This window comes from Dromiciops gliroides, chromosome 1, assembly GCF_019393635.1.
Source record: "Dromiciops gliroides isolate mDroGli1 chromosome 1, mDroGli1.pri, whole genome shotgun sequence".
Classification (NCBI taxonomy): domain Eukaryota; kingdom Metazoa; phylum Chordata; class Mammalia; order Microbiotheria; family Microbiotheriidae; genus Dromiciops; species Dromiciops gliroides.
The window spans coordinates 309041612-309065841 of NC_057861.1; the positions used below are offsets into that span (position 1 = coordinate 309041612).

At 38.3% G+C, this 24230-nt stretch overlaps 1 protein-coding gene across 5 annotated transcripts in view; it reads right to left on the reverse strand.

The window, feature by feature from the left end:
- The window catches only part of RAB27B (RAB27B, member RAS oncogene family), a 223370-nt gene that overhangs the window by 194508 nt on the left and 4632 nt on the right, over positions 1 to 24230 (reverse strand). Inside the window, exon 1 of one of the 5 annotated variants that reach the window (XM_043976783.1) lies at positions 927 to 945. The exons of the other annotated variants lie outside the window; for them this stretch is intronic. The gene's annotated coding sequence lies outside the window, so the exon portion shown is untranslated. Of the gene's footprint in view, positions 1 to 926; positions 946 to 24230 lie in introns of those variants that run through there. 5 annotated transcript variants of the gene reach the window in all.

Sequence of the window (24230 nt, forward strand, 5' to 3'; positions counted from 1 at the left end):
CAGGCAGGATTCAAACTCAGGTTTTCCTAACACCAAGTCCTGCTTACCATCCCCTGTGTCACCCAGCTGCCATCCTATTTAAGGAATGCTGATGTAGCAAGTACACCAACATCCTAGGTCCTTGTAACTCAACTGATAAGGTCCTTATGTCCTTGTAAAACATCGTTGTAAGTCTCATTGCATAGAAGTGAAGCTCCGAGTTTCAACAGACTGGTTCAGTCATGGGGTGAAAGAGATTTCTTTCTTTTTTTGCGAGGCAATAGGGGTTAAATGACTTGCCCATGGCCACACAGCTAGTAAGTATCAAATGTTTGAGGCCAGATTTGAACTCAGGTCCTTCTGACTCCAGTTCTGGTACTCTATGCACTGTGCCACCTAGCTGCCCCTGGAAGAGATATCTTACACATTTTTCTATGGCATTCCTCTCCCTTCTCCAACCCCTTAATACCAGAAATTGTCTAGGTCACTACAAAAAATTCAAAAGGAAGAGGGAAATAAACTCCTCAGATCCCAAAGAACTCTTCCTAGGAGGAAAACAAATAAACAAACAAAACCCAAACCTTAAATATAGGACAAGCTTTATTTAACTTGACCAGAAAAAAAATCTGCAATTAGCTCATATCCAAATCAATGAACAACGAAAACAACTCCCCTGCCCTCTCTAGTCATCTTCTACCTCGCTGGGGCATATTTAGTCTCCCCAATGCATAATACTGCATTGGACAGGGCTCTCCAAAAGAGGAAAGGACTGAAGGTTATTAGAGTCAAGCAAGTCTTTCTGCTTTTGAACCCCATCTCCCTAGGGATCTATCTAGGCTTCCAGATTGAATGAAATAACCTTGGTGGGGACCCATCCCAAGGAGAAAGCATTTAGGATTGAGAGTCACTCCCACCTTCATCTGACCCATAAAGTCAACATAACTCACAGTATCAGTGACGGGCGAGTGCCAGTTTTGCTTCTCCACACTGTGCCTTTCCTGTCTCTTTGTGCTCCTTGGCTCCAGTTCCTGTTTGGTCAGAGAACTAGATTTGGGGACCAAAACTCCTTTGCTTGGTCCAAGAACTCTTGGGCTTGATCTTCTCCATCTGTGCAGGTTCCTCCTTGTACATGTTTCCCTGGAGGGGGTATGCATGTGCCCGTGCCTCCCTCCACAGAATCAAATTTTCCTCAATGAACAACCCCTCTACTCCCCACATTTCTCGCTCCCCAGATCTCTGGCCTCTCTTTGGTCTGTGCTCCCTTTTAAAGGCCATTGAAGTGCAGCAACAAGACAAAAATCAGGTTGACTGGCAATGGCCCAGGATGCAGTGCGTAACCTTGGCATCTTGGATGTCTGACCAACCTCTAAATGCTTCCACAGAGACTGCTTCAGCCACCTTCATGGCCATTGGATCCAATTGTTCTCATCCACCCATCCCACGAGGGAAATCTTCACATGCTTGGGGTAGACATCCCTCTAACTCACTAACAGGTATGAGGCCCATTGATTACCCTCAACCTGGTTTAGCCTGTCTGTGAGCTGGTTTTACCAGGGTGTTCTGGGTATGTTACAACTTCTTGAAGCCACAGGTGAGAGTTGGATGAAAGGTGGACATTAAAGGTGGATGAGCAGCCCTGAAAAGGGCTCAGCAAGCTGTGACACCAGAGGTGCTAGTCCTCCCTGAATATCCCACCTAGCACACAGGAGACATTTACAAATAGTTGCATTAGTTGTGTACAAAAAAAAAAATCATTCTCTGGTGAGAGGCCTCTCATAATGGAAGGCAGATCCTCAGATGACAAGCTGTCCCTAGGCCTTTAAGCCTTCTCAGCCTGGTAGTACCTGCTGGAACTGAACTACCTGGCATACATTTCAAAACCCTTGTGTCACTTCCACACCTTAATGAGGAATCAGAATGTGAATTTAATTGATCAATAAGCTATAGTAAGTGTTTACTTCATGCTAAGAACAGGATACAAGGAAAGGCAAGAAGAACCCCTTTTCTTACCAAGCTCACATTCCAATGGATTAGCCAACAAGTCCATATACATATAGAGAAGATGGGAGGTTTAAAGAGAAGGCTCGGAGCAGCTAGGTGGCACAGTGGATAAAGCACCAGCCCTGGATTCAGGAGTACCTGAGTTCAAATCTGGCCTCAGACACTTGACACTTACTAGCTGTGTGGCCCTGGGCAAGTCACTTAACCCCCATTGCCCCACAAAAAAAAAAAGAAAAAGAAAAAGAGAAGGCCCTAGCATCTGGCAGGACAGGGAAGGGCCTTCTGCAGAAAGTGGCATCGGAAATTTGAAAGAAGTTAGGGATGGCAAGAGGCAGAGATCCAGGAGGAAGGCATTCCAATTGTAGGGAATTGAGTAGTCTTCTGAACATAATTTCATCAAAGAATCCTTCCATTGGTATAATTCTGAGGTACTTGAACACCAAGGCTGGAAATAGTTCTGCCAAATATACTATTTGGACCAGAAGTCTGTTCCCTGATGGGCTACCTCTGACCTAGACTCATAGAACCTCAGCATCTGAAGGGACCTAGTTCTATATCTAATAAGATAAGTTCTATATCTAATCTACTCCCTAATTTTAGAATTTGGTCGGCAGGCATATTACTAAGTGACATTGGTTAAATTAAATCAAATACAAATATTTACTCAATAGCTTCTCAGTACCTAAGCATTGCACTAATTGCTTTATGAGATTAAAAAAAAAAAGCTTAATAGTCCCTGCCCTCAAAGAACTTAAAATCCAGTTAGGGAGACATGACACAAACGCGTGAAAGATTCAACAACAATACAAAAATTAAATCAAATAAATATAGAAATATCAAATGTCACAAAGTGTTTCATAAAAAATGGGTGGCATAGACAGTGAGCATTATCAATTCAGGGTCCTTGTGTTAAGAATTACAAGGAAAAAAATAATTGTCTTTGTTTCTGGTTAGAACATGGGTATTGTGATATGGACATTAAACTTTAGGGAGGAGCCCTGAAAGAGCTCTCCTTCTTGTATTTCATTTGGTGTAGGCTGCAGAAGTCCTGGTGGCTCTGGCTGCTATGAATGGAAAAATTCACAGCACAGTTTTGGCCTGCTGCTCTCCAACATGGCATATGCTGATCAACAGTTGGTTGGGTTGTCTATAGCACCACCTACTGAGGGCCAGGATATTCTGCAACCTCATTTCTTCAGGCCTGAGTTTCAACTCTGCAACCTGGTATGGATGGTAAGGGATAGAGAGAGAAGAATTGGATTCGGAGTTCTGCCTCTGACAAATACCATCTTTGAGACCTTGGACAAATTATTTAAGTTCTTAGAGCCCTAGGAAACTGTCAAATAATATGAATCACACATCATTTGCAGGTTTGCGATCGTGAAGGGAGTTTCCACACTGGAAGTTCCCTCACCCCTGGGAAATTCCTTCCCTTACCTCATTTCTCAGGTCTTCCTCATGATTCATCTCTAGAAACTTCATCTGTTCTGTTTTAAACTCAAGAAACACATATCACAGGACATATTTATTCTCAGGCTGATTCACCTGCCTCTAGACCTCAGCTGCTGGGCAGCTTCTTTTGTGTATGCAGGGAAATACAAACCAATTTTTATATTAGTGGAAGCAAAACAAAAATAAGATAGTAAATATATTATGGGGGCAGGGAAGAGGGGGGAACCTAATCAATAAAGGCCACCAAAGTCAGAGAGGAATGACATTGTTTTGTTACTTTGTTTATCCCATAGTTTGAACCATCACAAGCATGGATGTTGGCTGCAGGGAAGAAGGAAAGTGCATCTAGGTATTTTAGCTATAAAATTAACTGTAGGAATAGGAGAGGCCTCAAGTCTCTGTGCTCTATACTCCATTATGAGTCATAGAACAGTTTATCATGTGTCTTTCTTGGGAGCCCATGTCCCCTGTGGTGCACAGCTTCCTGATTGTGATTAATTCACCTTTAAGAACAATTGGCTCAGGAGGATTTGCTCATGGTGATGTGTCCTAATTAGAAAAAGGCAATTCAAGATCCATTTCTCCTTTTTGTCATCTCTCTCTCACACACACACAATACATTCTCTTTCTACCTCACATATGAAATGCTTCATTAACTTTTGTGCTGAAACATACCTGTGCTTGCAGCAGCAGCTTTTAGACTGCAAAACGCTTAGGTCTCACATTTAATAGTGCCAGGAGGAAATCGTTCAGCCTCCCTAGAGCCTTTACATTTTTCCCTGTGTGTGTACACATGCACACACATATGTTCCATACACAATCCCTTGTACATCGATAGACATGTGTGCTTATATCCACATGTGCAAATATGTATAAATCACACATATGCATGTATATATAGCATAGGGACCCTGAGTGCTTGCCCTTTTCTGTCAAGTAAAAAATGCTTAAGCTATTCCAGTCAAATACTAACTTTCTTGGTTTTTAATACATTGAAGGAAGAAAATTCTACAATTCTTCTCTTTACTCTCTCTCTCACATATACATATACACATGCACATACATATACATATATAATCGTATACATATACACATATATACATACATGTGGGGAATTGTGGAACATAATATGTCTGTATACATGTGTGGAGATAATTTCAGAGGGAAAGCACTAAGATTAAGGAGGACCAGGAAAGGCTTTTTGTAGAAGGCAGCACTTTAGTTGAGATTTGAAGGAAGGTAGGGAATATTGGAGGCAGATATAAATGGAAGATAAAGATAGAGGGGAAGAAACTAGTAGCAATTGCATCTACTGCAGAAGATGGCAGCTGAACTGAGTTTTGAAAGAAGCCACGGTGAATAAGGATAGATGGATAGATGGATAGACAGATAGATGCATGGATGGATGCATGCATGGGTGGATGGATACATGGATGGATGGATGGATGGATGGATGGATGGATGGATGGATGGATGGATGGATGGATGGATGGATGGATGGATGGAAAGATGGATGGATAAATGGATGGATAGATGGATGGATGGATGGATGGATGGATGGATGGATGGATGGATGGATGGATGGATGGATGGATGGATGGATGGATGTGAGAATAATCTGCCTAGAGGTGACAATGGAACTCTTAAAATGTGATGAGATAACAAAGTGAGATCATTATAGAAAGAGAAGAGGAGTGATCTCGACTGAGCCTTGGTGCACATCCACAGTTAGTGGGATCCCATAGATGATATTAAGGGAAACTGAAAAAGATAAGTCAAAATGATAGTAATTTTCTATGTAGTCATTCACCAAATCTCAATTCTACATCAGCAAAATTTTTCATCTCCATCTACTTGTTTATATTCCCACTCCCACCATCCTAACCAAAGCATTCATTACACCCCTCTGTCTTGTTGCAGTTGCCTCTTTACAGGTCTTCCTCACAAATCTCCTGTCCTATCTCTCCAATCCATCCTTAAAAGTACTGCCACATTAATATTCCATATGCACAGATCTCATTAAATTACTCTTCTGCTCAAAAACCCTTAAATGGTTTATTGCCTACAGAGCAAAGTTTAGATTCCTTAGCTGGCACCCAAGGCCCACTACAATCTCAAACGAACTTCACCTCTAACTCCCTCCCACCACATACTCTACAGTATGTTCCAGTCAAATCGGACTAAATACTGTCCTTTGAACTTACATACCTATCATGTTTTTATTGTAGATAATGATAATAGCTAGCAATTATATAGCACTTACTTTGTGCCATGTGTTGTGCTAAGAACTTTGCAAATATTATCTCTTTTTATTTGCACAACAACCCTATGATGTAGGTGCTATTATTATCTTCACTTGACAATTGAGGAAACTGAAGCTAACTGAGGTTAAGTGACTTGTCCAAGGTAGCACAGCTAGTAACTATCTAAAGCACAGGTCTTCCTGATTCCAGGCCCAGTGTCCTATATCTACTCTGCCACTGTGTATATGACATTTCACTACTAAACTTAAAGGTCTACATAAGCAAACGAGGAACTTTGTCTTATTTCATATTATCATGTCCTCATCACTCAGTACGTTTCATAAATAATAGACTCTTTCAAAAATGTTAGCTGAATTGCAATGAGTTGAACTCACACTAGTTATTTGTCATAGTGTACATAGAAAAATATGTGTAAATACTACGTACTACTTAGAATATTGCATGTTTACTTTAGAAGACAAACCACACAAATTTTAGAACCAGTAATCATATTCCAAGCCTTCACTTACAGATGAGTAAAGTGAGACCCATATTGACTTGTCCAAAGGTCAAGTGACTATTTGACTTTAAATGACTACTAAGGGCAGAATAGGGATTTATAAAGTCTATCTCTTCAAACTAAATTATCATCACCACACAACGTTCCTTCTCTAGTGTATATTAGCAGAAAGCATTCCATGGAGCTGTGATAGAGACAGAAAAATAGGTGGATGGCCCCAAACCTGATCAATGTGGTGTTTCTTATATTCTTAAGGTTTCACTTAGAGAACCAAATATATTTTGTTTTTGAATACTGACATGACTCAGAAATGCATCTTGACTCATGGTTAGAAAGAGAACATGTCCCATCTAGCCTGTGCATAAAAAACAAATCTGTTTTCTATCCATTGCTGACTTCCTCTTCAATTACATGGCCTTGTATGTGCTTATTTTCTATGTCCACATGGGGAGCTAATCAAAAGGATAAAACATATCAGTTTGAAAATACGAAAGATAACAAAAATATTTAGTTTAAAACTAGATCACTTGTGGTTGTGGCAGGAAGAAAGGGACCATGATCTTTTAAAACATATGCACCCTGAAATATACAAGTTGATTTCCCCCCAGGAAAGCTATCAAATCAATTTCATGGAGTCCACACTTTGTTCCCCCCTCCCAATTATCTCAATTTTTTAAAAGTTTGATATATTTCCAAATTATTCATATAAGAGCCAAAACAGCAGAGAGAAGCCAGGAAGCTGCCTGAGCTTTCCCATGTTTCCCTCAAAAACAACATTAAATCAAGCCTCTGAACAGATTCTGGAACTACAGAACCTACAAAAAGAGAGACACAATCCTCCTACTTGAGATAATGAAGAAGATTTCAGGAAAGGTCTGTCTCACCTGGGTAAAAGGGGAGGGAGGTTCAGTTCTGTTTGGTTCAGCTGGCAATTCAACTCAGTACAGGTTGGCTCAGTGGGCAGCTGGACACTGCTGCAACTCGACACAGCTGAGAGTGGTGCAGCTGAGAGAAGTAAGACGCTTGCAACAGTGAACCCTGTGCCCCAGGAATAGACTTCAACCTTATAAGTTTAAAAAATAGGCTACAACATGAGAAAGAACCAAAAAAGGACCCTTATCATTGACAGCTTCTATGGTGAAAGGGAAGACCAAAACAAAAGCTCAGATGAGTTTGTCAAAATGCCTACAAGTGAAGAATCTAGTGGGAAGGTGATCTTGTCTCAAAACCAAAAAGCCTCCTTTGAAGAGCCCAAAATGGATTTTAAAAACCAAAGAGAGGTAGAAGAAAAAATTGAAAAAAGAAATGAGAGAAATAAGAGTTTACACTGCAAAAAGAAACACAAAAATTGACTGAGGAAAACAATTCCTTAAAATATACAATTGGACAAATGAGAGAAAAAATTGCCAAATAGGAGAAAAAATTGGCCAAATGGAAAAAGAGGTGCAAATGCTTACTGAGGAAAATAAGGCCTTAAAAATTAAAATTGGGCAGATGGAAGCTAACTCCACGAGACACCAAGGATCTGTCAAGCAGAATAAAAAGACTGAAAAAAATAGAAGAAAATGTGAAATACCTCATTGGAAAAACAACTCACCTGGAAAATAGATCCAGGAAAGAGAATCTGAGAGTTACTGGACTACCTGAAAGCCATGATCAAGAAAAGAGTCTAGACACCATATTTCAGGAAATTATCAAGGAGAACTGCCCTGAAATTGTAGAATCAGAGTATAAAATCATCATTGAAAGAACCTACCAATCACCTTCTGAAAGAGACCCCAAAAAGAACACTTCAAGGAATATTGTAGCCAAACTCCAGAATTATCATGTGAAGGAGAAAATACTCTAAGCAGCCAGAAAGAAACCATTTAAATATCATGGAGCCACAGTCAGGATTGCACAGGACCTGGAAGCTTCAATATTAAAGGATTCCAGGACTTGGAATATGATATTCAGGAAGGCAAAGGAGCTTGGATTACAACCCATGATCAATTACCCAGAAAAACTGATCATTCTTTTTTGGAGGAAAAGATGGGTATTCAATGAAATAGGACACTTCCAAGGATTCCTGAGAAAAATACCAGAAGTGAACAAAAAATTTGATCTCCAAATACAAGACTCTAGAGAAATATAAAGAGGTAAACAAGGTGGGGGGAAGGTTGTTCAATGATGTTAAACTGGTTGCATCTCTATGAGGGAGGATAATACTTTTAACTCATGGGGTCTGTATCTCTGTTAAGGTATTGTTATTAAATTGACTTTGATGTGATAATATAAAGAAACTTAAGGGGCAGAATAAAAGAAGACTAGGGGGAGGAGAGTAAGGGGGAGGTGGGATGGGGTTAATTACATCATATGCTGTAGCACAAAAAGAACCCATTACAATAGAGGGAAAGAAGGGAGGTGTGAGCATTGTTGCAACCTTACTCTCATCAGATTTGGTTCAGGAAGGGAATAAAATATGCTCCCATTTGTATAAAGGAACTTAGCTTACTCTCTAAGGAAACAAAAAGGGAAGGAGGAAAAGGGTGGTATTGATAGAAGGGAGTGAAGAAGCAGGGGTAAAAAGGGCAAGAAAAAGAAGGGTAGCTGATAAAAGGGAGGGAAGATTGAGGGAGTCAGTGGTAAGAAGTAAAACACTGGTCAAGAGGAATAGGGGAAAAGAAGGGGGAAAAGAGTACAAAGGGGAAAAGAGGATGGAGGGAAATAAACAGTTAATAATCTTAACTGTGAATACAAATGGGATGAACTCTGCCATAAAATGGAGGTGAATAGCAGAGTGGATTAAAAACCAGAATCCTACAATATGTTGTTTACAAGAAACACATTTGAAGCAGAGAGATACACACAGAGTAAAGGTAAAAGGTAGGAGCAAAATATATTATGCTTCAGTTGAAGTAAAAATAAGCAGGGGTAGCAATCCTTATCTCAGACAAAGCAAAGGCAAAAATAGATATAATTAAAAAATATAAGGAAGGAAATTACATCTTGCTAAAAGGTATGATAGATAATGAAGTAATATCAATACTTACAAGAGGAAATAGACAGCAAAACGATACTAGTGGGGGATCTGAACATCTCCCTCTTATAATTAGATAAATCTAACCACAAAATAAATAAGAAAGAAGTTAAAGAGGTGAATAGAATATTAGAAAAGTTAGATATGATAGATATCTGGAGAAAACTGAATGGGGATAGAAAGGAATATACCTTTTTCTCAGCAGTACAAGGCACATACTCAAAATTTGACCATGTATTAGGGCACAAAAACCTCATAGTCAAAATTAGGTACTGGCTAAGAAATAGAGTGGTGGATCAATGGAATAGGTTAGGCACAGGAGACACAGTAGTAAATGACTATAGTAATCTACTGTTTGATAAACCCAATGACTCCATCTTCTGGGATAGGAACTCAGTATTTGACAAAACCTCCTGGGAAAACTGGAAGATAGTATTGCAGAAACTAGGCATACACCAACATATTACACCTTATACAAAAGTAAGGTCAAAATGGGTTCAAGATTTAGACATAATGGGTGATACCATAGATAAATTAGGAGAGGAAGGAATAATTTACCTCCCAGATCTATGGAGAGGAAAACAATTTATGTCCAAACAAAAGATAGAGAATATTATGAAATGCAAGATGGAAGACTTTGATTACATTAAGTTAAATAGTTTTTATGCAAACAGAAGTAATGCAGTCAAAATTAGAAGGGAGGCAGAAAACTGGAAAAATGATTTTTACAGCCAGCATTTCTGATAAAGGCCTCATTTCTAAAATATATAGGGAACTAAATCAAATTTATAAGAATCCAAGTCATTCCCCAATTGAGAAATGGTCAAAGGATATGAAGAGGCAATTTTCTAATGAAGAAATCAAAGCTATCTATTGCCATATGAAAAAAATGCTCTAAATCATTATTGTTTAGAGAAATACAATTTAAAACAACTCTGAGGTATCACCTGACACCTATCAGATTGGCTAATATGACAAAAAAGGAAAATAATAAATGTTGGAGAAGCTGTGTAAAAATTGGAACACTAATGCATTGTTGGTGGAGCTATGAACTGATCCAACCATTCTGGAGAACAATTTGGAATTATGCTCAAAGTGCTATGGGACTGTTCATACCCTTTGACCCAGTGGTACCACTGTTAGTTCTGTATCCCAAAGAGACCATAGAAAAGGTAAAAGGACCCACATGTACAAAAATTTTTATAGCAGCTCTCTTTGTGGTGGCAAAGAATTAGAAATTGAGGGAATTCCCATCAATAGGGGAATGCTAAACAAGTTGTAGTATATGAATGTAATGGAATACTATAGTGCTGTAAGAAACTATGAGCAGGAGGAGTTCAGAGAAACCTGGAAGAATTTTCATGGACTGATGCTGAGTGAGATGAGAAGAACCATGAAAACATTGTACACAGTAACAGCAACATTGTGTGATGAACAATGGGGATAGACTTGGCTCTTCTCAGCAGTGCAATGATCCAAAACAGTTTCAAAGAACTCATAATAAAAAAAAATGTTCTTAACATCCAGAAAAAAAGAACTGTGGATTATGAAAGCAGATTGAACCATACTGTTTCTACTTTTGGGCTGGTTTTTCCCCTTCTTTTTTGAGGTTTTTCCCTTGTGCTCTGATTCTTCTTTTACAAGGTAACTAATGTAGAAATATGTTTAATGTGATCGTACATATACAATCTATATCAGATTGCTTTCCATCTTGGGGAGGAGGAAGGGAAGGGAGGGTGGGACAAAAGCAATTTGGAACAAAATCCTGTGAAAACAAATGTTGAAAATTATCCTTATATGTAACTGGAAAATAATAAAATACTTTAAAAAACAAATTATTCATATAAGATAGTCTTAACTTTCCCTTGTCTATAGCTAAGATACAAGTCCAAGATAGAGCCAACAATACAAATGCCTGAAAAATATGTAAAATAATATATAAATTTGGGTAGTGTAGTTTATGGGGAAAAAAAGGGAAAATACAAATTCCCCAAATCAAAGTCACCTAAAAATCATATAAGAATCTCATGACTATGTAGAATAGAATGTGTTTGTGATATATATGAAAAACTCAGGTCCATACAATGCCTTCCTTCTGGCTTTCTGTAGCTCTTTGTTGTTGTGTCATTTTTTTCATGTCGGACTTTTCATGACCTTATTTGGGGTTTTCTTGGAGGAGATACTGGAGGGGTTTGCCATTTCCTTCTCCAGCTCATGTCACAAATAAGGAAACTGAAGTAAAAGGAGTTAAGTGACTTTGCCCAAAGTCACACAATTAGTAGTATCTGAGGTTATATTTGAACTAAAAAAGATTAGTCTTCTTGACTCCAAGACCAGTGTTCTATCCACTGTGCCACCTAGTTGCCCCATCTGTGGCTCTTACTGGCCATTAATTTGGCATTGACATGTGCTGAGTTGTAATGTTAGGTATTTTACAGAATGTCAAAACTGGAAAGGACTTTTGAATCATCTCTTCATTCCTCTTGTTTTACAGATGAAGAATCTGAAGCCCAAATAAGTATAATGACTTACCAAAGTCACTATATTCAAAAGGCTGTAAATCCAGGCCTGTAGGTGGTACCAACAATAGTACTCCTTCTACTGAAAACTGGATTGTAAGCTTCTTGAAGACAGAGATCATGGCTTATGGCATGTTGTATTCCCAATTCCTTAAATATAATAAGTCGCCTTCTTCTCCTTCTCCCTTCTCTCTTCTTCTTCTTCTTCTTCTTCTTCTTCTTCTTCTTCTTCTTCTTCTTCTTCTTCTTCTTCTTCTTCTTCTTCTTCTTCTTCTTCTTCTTCTTCTCAATGAGGGTTAAGTGACTTGCCCAGGTTCACCCAGCTTGTAAGTGTCAAGTATCTGAGACTGGATTTGAACTCAGGTCTTCCTGATTCCAGGGCCAGTGCTTTATCCATTGCACCACCTAGCTGTCCTTTCTTTTCTTTTCTTTTTTCTTTTTTTTTTACAAGCTTTCAATAAATGTTTGGTGATGATGCTAAGGAGATAATCCTTTATTGCATTTTAATCAAATACTTGAGAAATATTTTACTCTTTTGGAAAGATTTGGCATATCTAGCTGATATGAGTAAAAGGAATAATCAAGATAATTTGATATTCTTTTTTCCCCTTCTGCCTTTGTGAGAATATTATTATTACCAGAGGCCCCCTGATGTGAGAGCATGGGTTGACTTTTCTTAGGTTCAGTGTCACACCTTGATATATTCAGAAATCTTAACTACATGGTGGATATATAGTTACTTGCTTTGGATTACTCTAGCACTTAAAAAACAAACTACAAATTGACCTAAAGGCCAAATAAAATGATATCTGTGTAAGAGTAATCTTACAGGGCAATTGCCATGAACCAGTAATATGAGTAAGAGAGTCCTACTTCCATTTCAGAAGATTGGTTGGTCAGTGATATGAATAACTTCCTGCCAGTGAAGAACAAAAGGTGCCAAATGAACCACATATTGACAAATAGTATTGGACCTACTTAGATATATGTTATTACTTTTATATGTTACATACATGTTACTTGTGTTATGTGTGTTTCGTATATGTTGTAGGAAATGGGCCTAGAAGAATGACTAGGGATTCACCTGGGTAGTGAAATGGAACAATAGACTAATAACTTTTCTTTTAAAATGTATTTGGGGCAGATATCTCTAGTGTCATTAAGTATTCCAACGAAAATTTTTGATTAAAAAATAAGTCATGGGAGCAGCTAGCTGGCACAGTGGATAAAGCACTGGCCCTGGATTCAGGAGGACCTGAGTTCAAATCTGGACTCAGACACTTGACACTTACTAGCTGTGTGACCCTAGGCAAGTCACTTAACCCTCATTGCCCCGCAAAACAAAAAAAAACAAAAACCCGAAAATAAACAAACAAACATAAGTCATTACTTCCTCCCCACACTTTCTTCTGTAGAAGATTCAAGTCCACAATATATATATATATATATATATATATTTTTTTTTTCCCCTGGAGGATGTTTGTGGGTTTGAGGGTTGAGTTGTTTTTGTCCAAATCTATGATTTAATTGGTGTAGGGAGTGTGTGGTGAACAATACAGATCAGCACCTTTCCTGAAACTTAGGTTTCAGAGAAGCCTAGAGTACATAGAGGTTAAGTGACTTACCCAGGGTCACACAGCCAGTATATGAATCCTCATTTAGAGGTTTACAGGTCTCTACTGACTGCACTATTCTGGATTTGCCTTCTAGGAAAGTACATTGTAATTCTTAAACTTCTAGTCATATAGTTCTCTCTCTCTCTCTCTCTCTCCCCCTCTCTGTGCGTGCGTGCGTGCATGCGTGCGTGCGTGCGTGCGTGTGTGTGTGTGTGTGTGTGTGTGTGTGTGTGTGTGTGTGTAAAACCTAAGTACTTTTAGAAGTCTATCATTCTTTGAAGGACACCACTGTAGGGCCCAGTAATGAGACAATAGGAAAGACAATTAGCACATCCACAGATAGATTTTTTTCTAAATGAGGTATTATGGACAGAAAGTATTAAAAGAGATCTGCTTTTCCTTGAAAAAAATCTCGAGGTAGTTCACATACAGCAAAAGCAACTGAAGAATTCCATTTAAAGTAGAGAAGCCTCTTAAATGATTACTGGGCTCTTTAATGGAGTGCTTTGCTTCTCAGATAGATGGCTTTTGACATAAGGATTGAATGTTACCATTATCATGACTGTGTTAAAAGATTTATATTGTCAATCCACAAGGCAGAGACCTTTTTTTTTTTTTTGCAAAAAAGCATATGTGCTATTGAAATAGTTAATTTTTAAAAATGGTTTTACAAAGCTGTTGTTTTCTTGGCAGATACTAGAGTGGTTTGTCATTTCCTTCTCTAGCTCATTTTACAGATGAGGAAACTGAGGCCAGCAGGGTGAAGTGACTTGCCAAGGGTCATATAGCTAGTAAGTATCTGAGACCATATTTGAACTCAGGCATTCCTGACTCCAGACCCAGTGCTCTATCTACTACACAACCCAGCTGTGCGCCTGTTAAAAGTATATTCTAGGGAGCAGCTAGGTGGCACAGCCCTGGATCAGGAGGACCTGAGTTCAAATCCAGCCTCAGACACTTGACACTTACTAGCTGTGTGACCCTGGGTAAGTCACTTAACCCTCATTGCCCTGCAACAAAAAGTATATTCTACCATACATTTTATGTATATACTATAAGAATATCTTATATAAAGTATATTTTTACCATATAATACATTTTTAAGTCTGGTCATGTGTGCATCTCAGTCATGAAAATACAAATGGAGTTAAGTCCACAAGGTTTAAAAATGATCACATCGTGCCAAGTTGAAATTAGGGAGCTTAATAAAAATAATTGTTTTGCCTCTCCCTCCTTCCAATCTTGTTTTGTTCTGTACTGTTTTCATAGGAATTTGAGGAACTGGAGAACTTTTGAGAGCATTTGTGGCAAGACTATTATATTCTCTTAATCAAATATAATAGGAATAAGAGAAGTAAATGGAGACACCTATCACAAAGGTGATAAGTTAACATTGTGAAATATATATACTATCAATTAGAACCAATGAGCTTCTTTTGTGGGCTATATTGCACTTTGAAAAGTGTTTTCAGGGTTCAAATTTGCTAGCAAAAAGAGAAAAAATCATTAGTACATGTAAACTTATTGAGAGCAGGGAATATTTTGATTTTAACTTTGCATCCTAGCATCTAGTACAGTGCCTGGAACCTAGTAGGGGTTAATAAATGCTAGATAAATGAATACTGAAGGTAATTTATAGCAATAGAAGAAGTTAGTGACACTCTAAGACAATTTTTTTTTGTAACTCATGACTAAAAATTGACCACTGGCAGAATTAGTTTGAAGAAACATTCATCCTTTCATTCAACAAATGATTATTAAGCTCCAATAGACTTAAGGATAAATTGTTTTAAACCACAGCATAACCAGAACAGGGCTTTTGGGGTCATAGATGGAGTCTCTTTTTTAAAAATTCCCATTGATTTTGCTAAAGTTAGCCTCAGTGCATGTGCTACAGTAGGCAAAGAATTGAACAATGTGTCAGATTTCATCAAAGAATTTCCCCTTGAGTTGCTTGTAAGTAGTCTCCTTCTACTGAATGATCTCAGTGCTGGCTCCAGATTTTCTAGTATGGGGAAGATGGGATACAGGGAAGGGCAAAAATAAAGAGATTTTGGAATTTCACATGACAAAAATCAGATAATGATATATGTGTATGTGTGTGTGTCTAGGAGGGAGGGGGTAAGACAGGGAGAGAAGAGAAAAAATGAGTAGTTTTATAACATGGGGGCACCAAAGTTAATAGTATTTAATTAAACTCTCTCTATGAGTTTAGAGGATCATGTTTAGCAAATAGACTTAAGGCTGAGCAGCTACCTCCACTCCCTGAAAGGGGGGGGACCTTTACTATGTGCTTCAGCTTATATTTTAAAATCTGTACACCCCAAACAATAATCAAATTCATAGTTTTTAATGGTTCATTCCACATGCATTTAAATGAAATGATAAAAACATAAAATGAGATTTTCCTCTTTTTCCCCTTTGTGATCATTTCCTGTATTTCCTACAGCCCCTTGCCTTTGCTGATTCTAACTGAGTAATGGCAGTTTTAAAAAGGATCATATGATTAAGGAAAAATAAAATCTTAACAGTCTTCTACCCCTATAGTTCATCCACCAAAACCTCTTCTGCATAATTTCACTTTAGGGAGAATCAGAAGAGATGAGAGAGAGGAAGAACAGATAAATTAGAACTTCTGCTATCTACTTCTGTGGATAAATTAAACTACTTAATCTCCAAAGTGCCAAAAAGCCACAAAGGTTGAAGGAAATGGAAGAGAACTCTAGAATCCTAGGCCCAGTTGGAAAAGAGCTATCTGCAAGAATGATGGCATGGTCAGATAGGAATTATCTGAACTGGTGGTATTAGTATCATCACTAATCCCCTTAGACATGTAATTTTGCTTTACATTATATAATGTTGTTTGAAAGGACAGTCAATTATTCAATCTATAAATACATGCTAAGCTTCAGCTATTTGAAAGGCATTGTGCTTGAGACTATAAAACTAGATTCATGCCTTCAAGAAACTTACACTTGGGGCAGCTAGTTGGCGCAGTGGATAAAGCACCAGCCCTGGATCCAGGAGTACCTGAGTTCAAATCCGGCCTCAGACACTTAACACTTACTAGCTGTGTGACCCTGGGCAAGTCACTTAACCCCAATTGCCTCACCAAAAAAAAAAAAAGAAAAGAAAAGAAAAGAAGAAACTTACACTCTAGTTGTGCTAAAAAAAAAAAACAACCCACCACGATATTAATAATTGGATAAAAAATATGTAAGCTGTCACCAGTCTTTATGTGATTAGTTGCTGAATCAATCATAGCAGCAATATATATTCTAGGGGTACCTTATAGGGATATGGCCTTATGGGCTAGTGTAATCTGGAAAGGCTTAATAGAGGAAGAAAATTTAAGCTAGATCTTGAAAAATATTAGGATTTAGATGGGTAGAGAGAAATAAAAAGGCATTCTAGGCATGATGAGGCAGTAAAGTAAGTATAAGATGTGTTTTAGGAAAAATGAGAAGAAAACTGGATAGAGTATAGGGTTAAATAACTTGTTTTGTTATTACATTGAGAAATAGGATTTCACTGAGCAAATGTTTTCAAAATCTAATTTTGGAGGCAGTTAGGTAGTACACTGGATAGGACATGGACCCTGGAGTCAAAAGGACATGAGTTCAGATCAGACCTCATATACTTGACATGCATTATCTCTGTGACCCTGGGCAAGTCACTTAACCCTGATTGCCTCCCCCCCCCAACCCCAAATTTTGATTTGAAAAATTAAGATAGTTTTAAAGAGTTTTCTTTTAAGCACCATATCCATGAATACAAAACTGGAATGAAGAATCCAGAAGCAAAATGTTGATAACATTAACAAAAGAAGAGGCTGAAAAGGTAGCACAGGGTAAGATTGTGTCTTACATGGATAGAGGCTATGGATGGTGGGTTTTTTTGTTTTGTTTTTGTTCTTAGCATGGAACTCACATGATAAAAATGATGTTTTCAAAAGTTTAACCTGGCAGTGGTGTGCATGATGGATTAGCTAGAGGCAAGGAATCCAATTATTGTGTTCAAATAGTTACCCAGACTGGAAGTGATAAGAACCTTAACTAGCACAGTGATAGTGGGAATGGAAAGGAAGAGATGGACATAGTGAAAAAATTGACAGTTCTTGGTACCTTCTATGTACTAGCAAAGGAGGGAATGATGCCAATGTTCCAAGAAGAGTTAACTAGAAAATGATGGTACCATTGATAGAAACAGAGATATTGGATGGAGAAGCTAGTTTGGGAGGAAAAGAAAATTTTAGTTTTAGATATATTGACAAAAGATGGTGGCCCAGCAGAGGTAAGATGTAATCAGACTATGTCTGACTAACAGGTGAAAGAAGGGGAGCTAAAGGAAGAGGTACCTTGGTGGCACAGTGGAAAGAATTCTGGACTTCAAATAGGAAATAACTAAGTTCCAATCCACTTACCAGCTGTGAGACTCTGGATAAGGTACTTAATCCTTCTCAGTTTCACTTTCTTCATCTGTAAAATGGGGATAATAACAGCACCTACTTCACAGAAACAACACATGTAAAGTGCTTTGTAAATGTTAGAGTTTATATATATATATACACATATATATATGTATATATATGCATGTATATACATAGAAAGAATAGTAGAAATCCTTCAAGAGGAAAACAGAAGAAAAAGATTCTAAGGAGGCAGAGAGAGGAATCCTAACCTGATAGAGGATGAAACAATGTGACATCAAGAAAAAATAGTTTGGAAATCATGGGAACTAAGAAGTCCTCTCTTCTTCTCTTTTCTTGACCAAAATAACAAGTTGTAGGATAAACGTATGGAATGGAAGTGGTTAACTTGGAATTGCAATAAGAGTATATAGTTGTCTTCAATGAGTTCAAGTCACTAAGTGTGGCTGAATTCTCTGAGGGGATCAATGTGATTGATAAGTAGTCTCTATTGGTCATTGTATCTAAACAAGCAAAAAGAATGGGAAAAGTGCAATAGGGGTAGAGTCAGTGTCCAAACTTTCAAAAAGAAGGAGGTGAATGCTTTAAGCTATAAACTGAGCTTGACTTTGATTCCAGGGAAGTTCTACACTGTTTTATTAGAGGGGTGATTTCTGCGTACTTAGGGAAATGGTGATTACCGTGAGCTCATTGAGAAGTAATGCCAAACTGATTTGTTTCTTTTTTTAACAGGGTTGACTCAGTGAAAGAGCAAGGGGTTCCCAAAGGCATGTTATGCCTTGATTTCAGCAAGGCATTTGACCAAGTGCCATGTCATGGACAAAGTGGAGAGATATAGTATAGTTATAGTTATGTAGATTTTAAAGTGGTTAATTAATCAAAACCAAAGAACCTTATACATCCACCTACAAAGAATGTCTCTAAACAATTAAAATTTATGAAAATAATTCATATTTGTTACTGAATTGACATCAACTAGATATCATCGTCATCATAACTTCTATTTGTATAGTAATTTAAGATTTACAAATCACTCTGATCACAACAAAATTAAAGGGGAAGCAGAAATCTGGGAAACAATTTTTGTAGCCAGTACTTCTGATAAAGGCCTCATTTCTAAAATATATCAGGAACTAAATCAAATTTATAGGAATCCAAGTCATTCCCCAATTGAGAAATGGTCAAAGGATATGAACAGGCAGTTTTCTAATGAAGAAATCAAAGCCATCTATTGCCATATGAAAAAATGCTCTAAATCACTATTGATTAGAGAGATTCAAATTAAAACAACTCTGAGATACCACCTGACACCTATCAGATGGGCTAATATGACAAAAAAAGGAAAATAATAAATGTTGGAGAAGCTGTGGAAAAAATGGAACACTAATTCATTGTTAGTGAAGCTGTGAACTGATCCAACCATTCTGGAGAGCAATTTGGAATTATGTGCACAGAGCTATAAAGCTGTGCATAGCCCTTGATCCAGAAATACCACTATTGAGTCTTTTTTCCCAAAGAGATCATAAAAACAAGAAAAGGACGCACATGTACAAAAATATTTATAGCTGCTATTTTTGTGGTGGCAAGGAATTGGAAATCGAGGGGCTGCCCATCACCTGAGGAATGCCTGAATAAGTTGTGGTATATGAATGTAATGGAATACTATTGTAAGTTTTGGACATGTGGAGTTTAAGATGTCTACTGGATACCCAGTTAGAAATGTCTGAAACGGGGGGCGGGGGACAGCTAGGTGGCGCAGTGGATAAAGCATTGGCCCTGGATTCAGGAGGACCTGAGTTCAAATCTGACCTCAGGCACTTGACACTTACTAGCTGTGCGACCTTGGGCAAGTCACTTAACCCTCATTGCCCCACCAAAAAAAAAGAAAAAAAAAAGAAAAAAGAAATGCCTGAAACTCAGTTAGAGACTTGAGATCAGAGGTCAGCAGGGAGGTTGGGGAAGGAAAGGCAAATTTGAGGTACAATATGGAGGAAACATATCTATACAAAAGTTGATGAGATAATGAGCTAGGGGGTTTTAGCAGACTACAAACTCAAGTCAACTCAGCAATGTATTATGGAAGCTGAAGACATTACTGTGATCTTAGGCTGCATTGAGGACTAGTCTCCAGAATAAGAGAGAAGAACATCCTGCTGAACTCTGTGCCTGTTTAGACATCTAGGTCCCGCAATTGAAGGAAGATATTGACAAACTGGAATGTGTCCAAAGGAAGGCTGCCAGGATAGCAAAGAAATTTTAAATCATCTTAGAGAATGTTAAAGGAGTTGGGTATATTTCCTGTTGGATAAAAGGTTTTTAGGGCCAAAAGGAAATGTTGAGTTCACCTAGTTCAACTTCCTCATTTTACAGGTGAGGAAAGAAGGCCAGGAGAAGTTGATTGACTTACCCAACATCTTACAAGTAGCACAGGAGAGTTTCAGGTTAGAATTCATTTCTGGAGCAGCTAGGTGGCACAGTGGATAGAGCACTGGCTCTGGAGTCAGGAGCACCTGAGTTCAAATGCAGACTCAGACACTTGACACTTACTGGCTGTGTGACCCTGGGCAAGTCACTTAACCCCAATTGCCTCACCAAAAAAAAACAAAAAACCAAACCAAAACAACAAAAAAAAACTACCCAAGCTACCGGAACAATGGAAGGCATTGACCAGACTGGAAAAACCAGAACAACACATCTGATCCTTCCACAAAGAAATTATATCTTGAGTTAAGGGAAGGCTAAAGACAATTTATGCCTTTGAATCATTTCTTCTTTTTGAGCTAGAATAATCTTTTCACTCCTCTTTCTTTCACTTTGGTAGTTGGCAGGTTTCCTAATCTATTGAATGAAATGTCCATAAATTTTAATCAAACAATATGGTTGTAGGGCAACTAAATGGATAATTGATATAACCAAACTCTTGATTTACTCTTGTATTCCTGTCTTTTGTTTCTTTCATGTTTTAGTGATCTGTGTGAAATATGTTTTTACCCTCAAGAAAAATGAATAAAATCTTTGATTAAAAATTGTAAGCCATAATATAGCACTATACATTTTTACCAGTAGATGCAGAAATAAAACCCACAGTTACTAAGAAATGCCTCTTATTAAAAGGCAGCACATTGAGTTCTGTTTCTAACTGTTGATTATATTTCTTGCATGAGGGAAAAAAGGAAAATAACTTACAGTAGCACATCTTATTGTGCTTTATAAGGATACCCAAATTAATCTTACATTCGAACTTATTTGCCTTTGCTTTTTTTTTTCTTTTTTTGTGAGGCAGTTGGGGTTAAGTGACTTGCCCAGGGTCACACAGCTAGTAAGTGTTAAGTGTCTGAGGCCAGATTTGAACTCAGGTACTCTTGAATCCAGGGCCGGTGCTCTATCCACTACGCCATCTAGCTGCCCTGCCATTGCTTTTATAAAAGGCTTCTGTGAAGATCTGATTTTTCATTAGGCCAATGATTTTTGCTTGCTTGTTTTTCTATCATCCCCTTCTGTGTCTGACTGGAACTTACTGCACCTTGGAATTTTGTTGAGGAAAAATGTTATTTTCTTCATTAAAGAGACTTATTGATGCAACAACATCAACCAATGACAGCAAGGTTCTGGAGAGATTATGTCCTCTGCTGTCTCCTTTTCTTCAGGGGGACATCTAAAACTAGTCCTGAAATGCTTTATAAGAATACAACTGTGTGATAAGGAAAGACAAATATGAAGAATTCAGAGAAATGTGGGAAGACTTGTATGAACAGATGCAGTGTACAAAACCCAAGAGGACAAGAACAATGCAATCCAAGTAATGAGTACCATAATTTAAATAAAGTAGCATCCAATCCTCTGGGGAGAAAGAAGTAGCTTTGAATCACCGGTCACTCTGAACATGCAAATCAACTAGGTACTACGTGAAGCCTTCAAACTCCATATAGAATGCTTGGTCACAGAAAAAGATGGAAGCTATGAGTATGGGGAGTAAAACCTAACCAACATAAAATACTAACTTTATGATCAGTTGAAGTATTTATATATAGAATTGAGTATGGGTGATATTACAGACGTGTGACTCTGATAATCATACCATTATGGAGACATAATGTGTCCTATCACTTCCACCAAAAATTCAAGTGAATTCAATAAACCTTTAAAAATACCTACCATGTTTCAGGCTAGATACTGGGAATACAAAGACAAAAATGACATCTTGACTTCTATGCACCCTTTGACACTGCAGATCAACCTCTTCTCTTTGAGACTCTCTTCTCTCCAAGTTTTCTGGATATCACTCTCTCCTCCTTCTTCTCCTACCTATCTGCCTACTCCTTCTCAGGGTCTTTTGCTGGATCTTAATCCAGATCACATCCTCTAACTATTAACTGCCCCCATAGGGATCTATTAGGTGCCCTCTTCTTTTCTCCCCCTATACTACTTCACTTGGTGATCCTATCAGCTTCCATGAATTTAATTACAACCTCTATGCTGATGATTTTTGAATCTATTTTGTCCTAATTTCTCTGCTAACTGCCAGTCTCACATCTTTCTTTTTTTTTTTCTTTTAGGTGGGGCAATGAGGTTTAAGTGAATAAGTGTCAAGTGTCTGAGGCCGGATTTGAACTCAGGTCTTCCCGAATCCAGGGCTGGTGCTTTATCTCCTGAGCCAACTAGCTGCCCCCTAGTCTCACATCTTTCACCAGCCTTTCAGACATCTCTAACTGAATGTTCAAGGACATCTTAAACTCAACACATCCCAAACTGAACTCATCTTTCTCCCTAAATGCTCCCTGTCCCCACCTTCCAATTTTTTTTGGCAAGCAATCTCATTCTTTGAATCCCTCAGGTTCACAATGACCCTCTACTTCTCACTCACCACCCATACCCAATCTATTGCCAAAGTCTCTCTTGCAACACCTCTCCAATACAACCTCTTTTCTCCTCTGATACTGCCACCACCTTTGTTCAGGCCCTGATCACCTCACACCTGGACTATTACAATAGCCTGCTGGTAGGTCTGCCTGCATCAAGTCTCTCCCCACTCCAGTCTATCCTTCATTCAGCTGCCAAAGTCATTTTCCTTCCAACACAAAGGTCTGTCCATATACACCTCTACCCCAGTTCCAATGGATTTCTATCGCCTCCAAAATCAAATGCAAAATCCTTTGTTTGGTATTCAAATCCCTTCATAACACCCCCCCCCAACACACACACACACACACACACACACACACACACACACACACCCCTTTCCAGTCTTCTTCAGCCTCATATCCTACCAGATGTTCTTCAATCCAGTGACACTGAGCTCTTGGCTGTTCTATGAACATCATGATCCATTTGACAGTTCTGGGAATTTTTTCTGGCTGTCCTTCATCCTTGAAATGTTCTCCTTCCTCATCTCTGCCTTTTGGTTTCCCTGGCTTTCTTCAAGTCCCAACTAAAATCCCATCTTCTACAGGAAGCCTTTCCCAACCTCTTAATTATAGTGCCTTCTCTTTATTTCCTGTTCCTCCTGTATGTAGCTTGTTTGCACATATCTTTTTTTGTCTTTTCTCCCCCATTAGACGATGAACTCCTTGAGAGCAGGGACCAACTTTTATGTCTTTTTTGTATCACCAGTACTTAGTACAGTGCCTAGCACATACTTGGTGCTTAGTGTCTGCCTTAAGGTGCTTGTATTCTTCTTCGTTTTTAGGGGGGTGCTTATATTCTTCTTGAGGAAGGAAGACACAGTAGGTACATAGGTCAGTACAGATTAGATCATTTCAGAAAGGACAGAGCATTAATAACTTGGAGAGGGGGTGTGGCAGTAACCAGGAAATGCTTCCTCAAGGAAGTTGTACTGGAGCTGAGACTAGAAAGAATATTAGGGTTCTGAGAGGCAGCAATAATGGAAAGAAGAGGGATACATTCCAGAGTCAAGATAGTTCCATCAAGTCACTTTGACTGAATATGTAGACACCTCCAGATCTGGGGTAGTAACCCATAACTATGATCAGATTAGTTCACTCATTTCAATCCTGTTAACATAGGCAGAGTATCACCACAATCAATCCAGACCCGACACGCCATTAATATGACGAAACCAATCACTCCTGAATTTTACAGACCACTGTACTTAATGGCGATCCCTCTAATAGACCATTTTGGAAGAATCAAAAATGATGCTCGTGTTATCTCTTTCCAGGGCTCAAGAGCTCTCAGTTTCCATGAGTGCCCATTTTCATTCCTTTCAAATGCATTATACATAATTATGCAAAGAATTTAATGGAAAAGGATCTAAGGATGGTAAAATGTCTGGATGCCCAGCCATCATCTCAAATTCAACATGTCCAAATGGAATAAACCATATTCACTCTAAAACCTAACTTTCCTATTTCTATCAATGGTACCACCATTCATTCAGTCGGCCAGCCTTAGTGGCATGGTGGTTGTAAAATGCTCCAATCAGTGAAAAGACC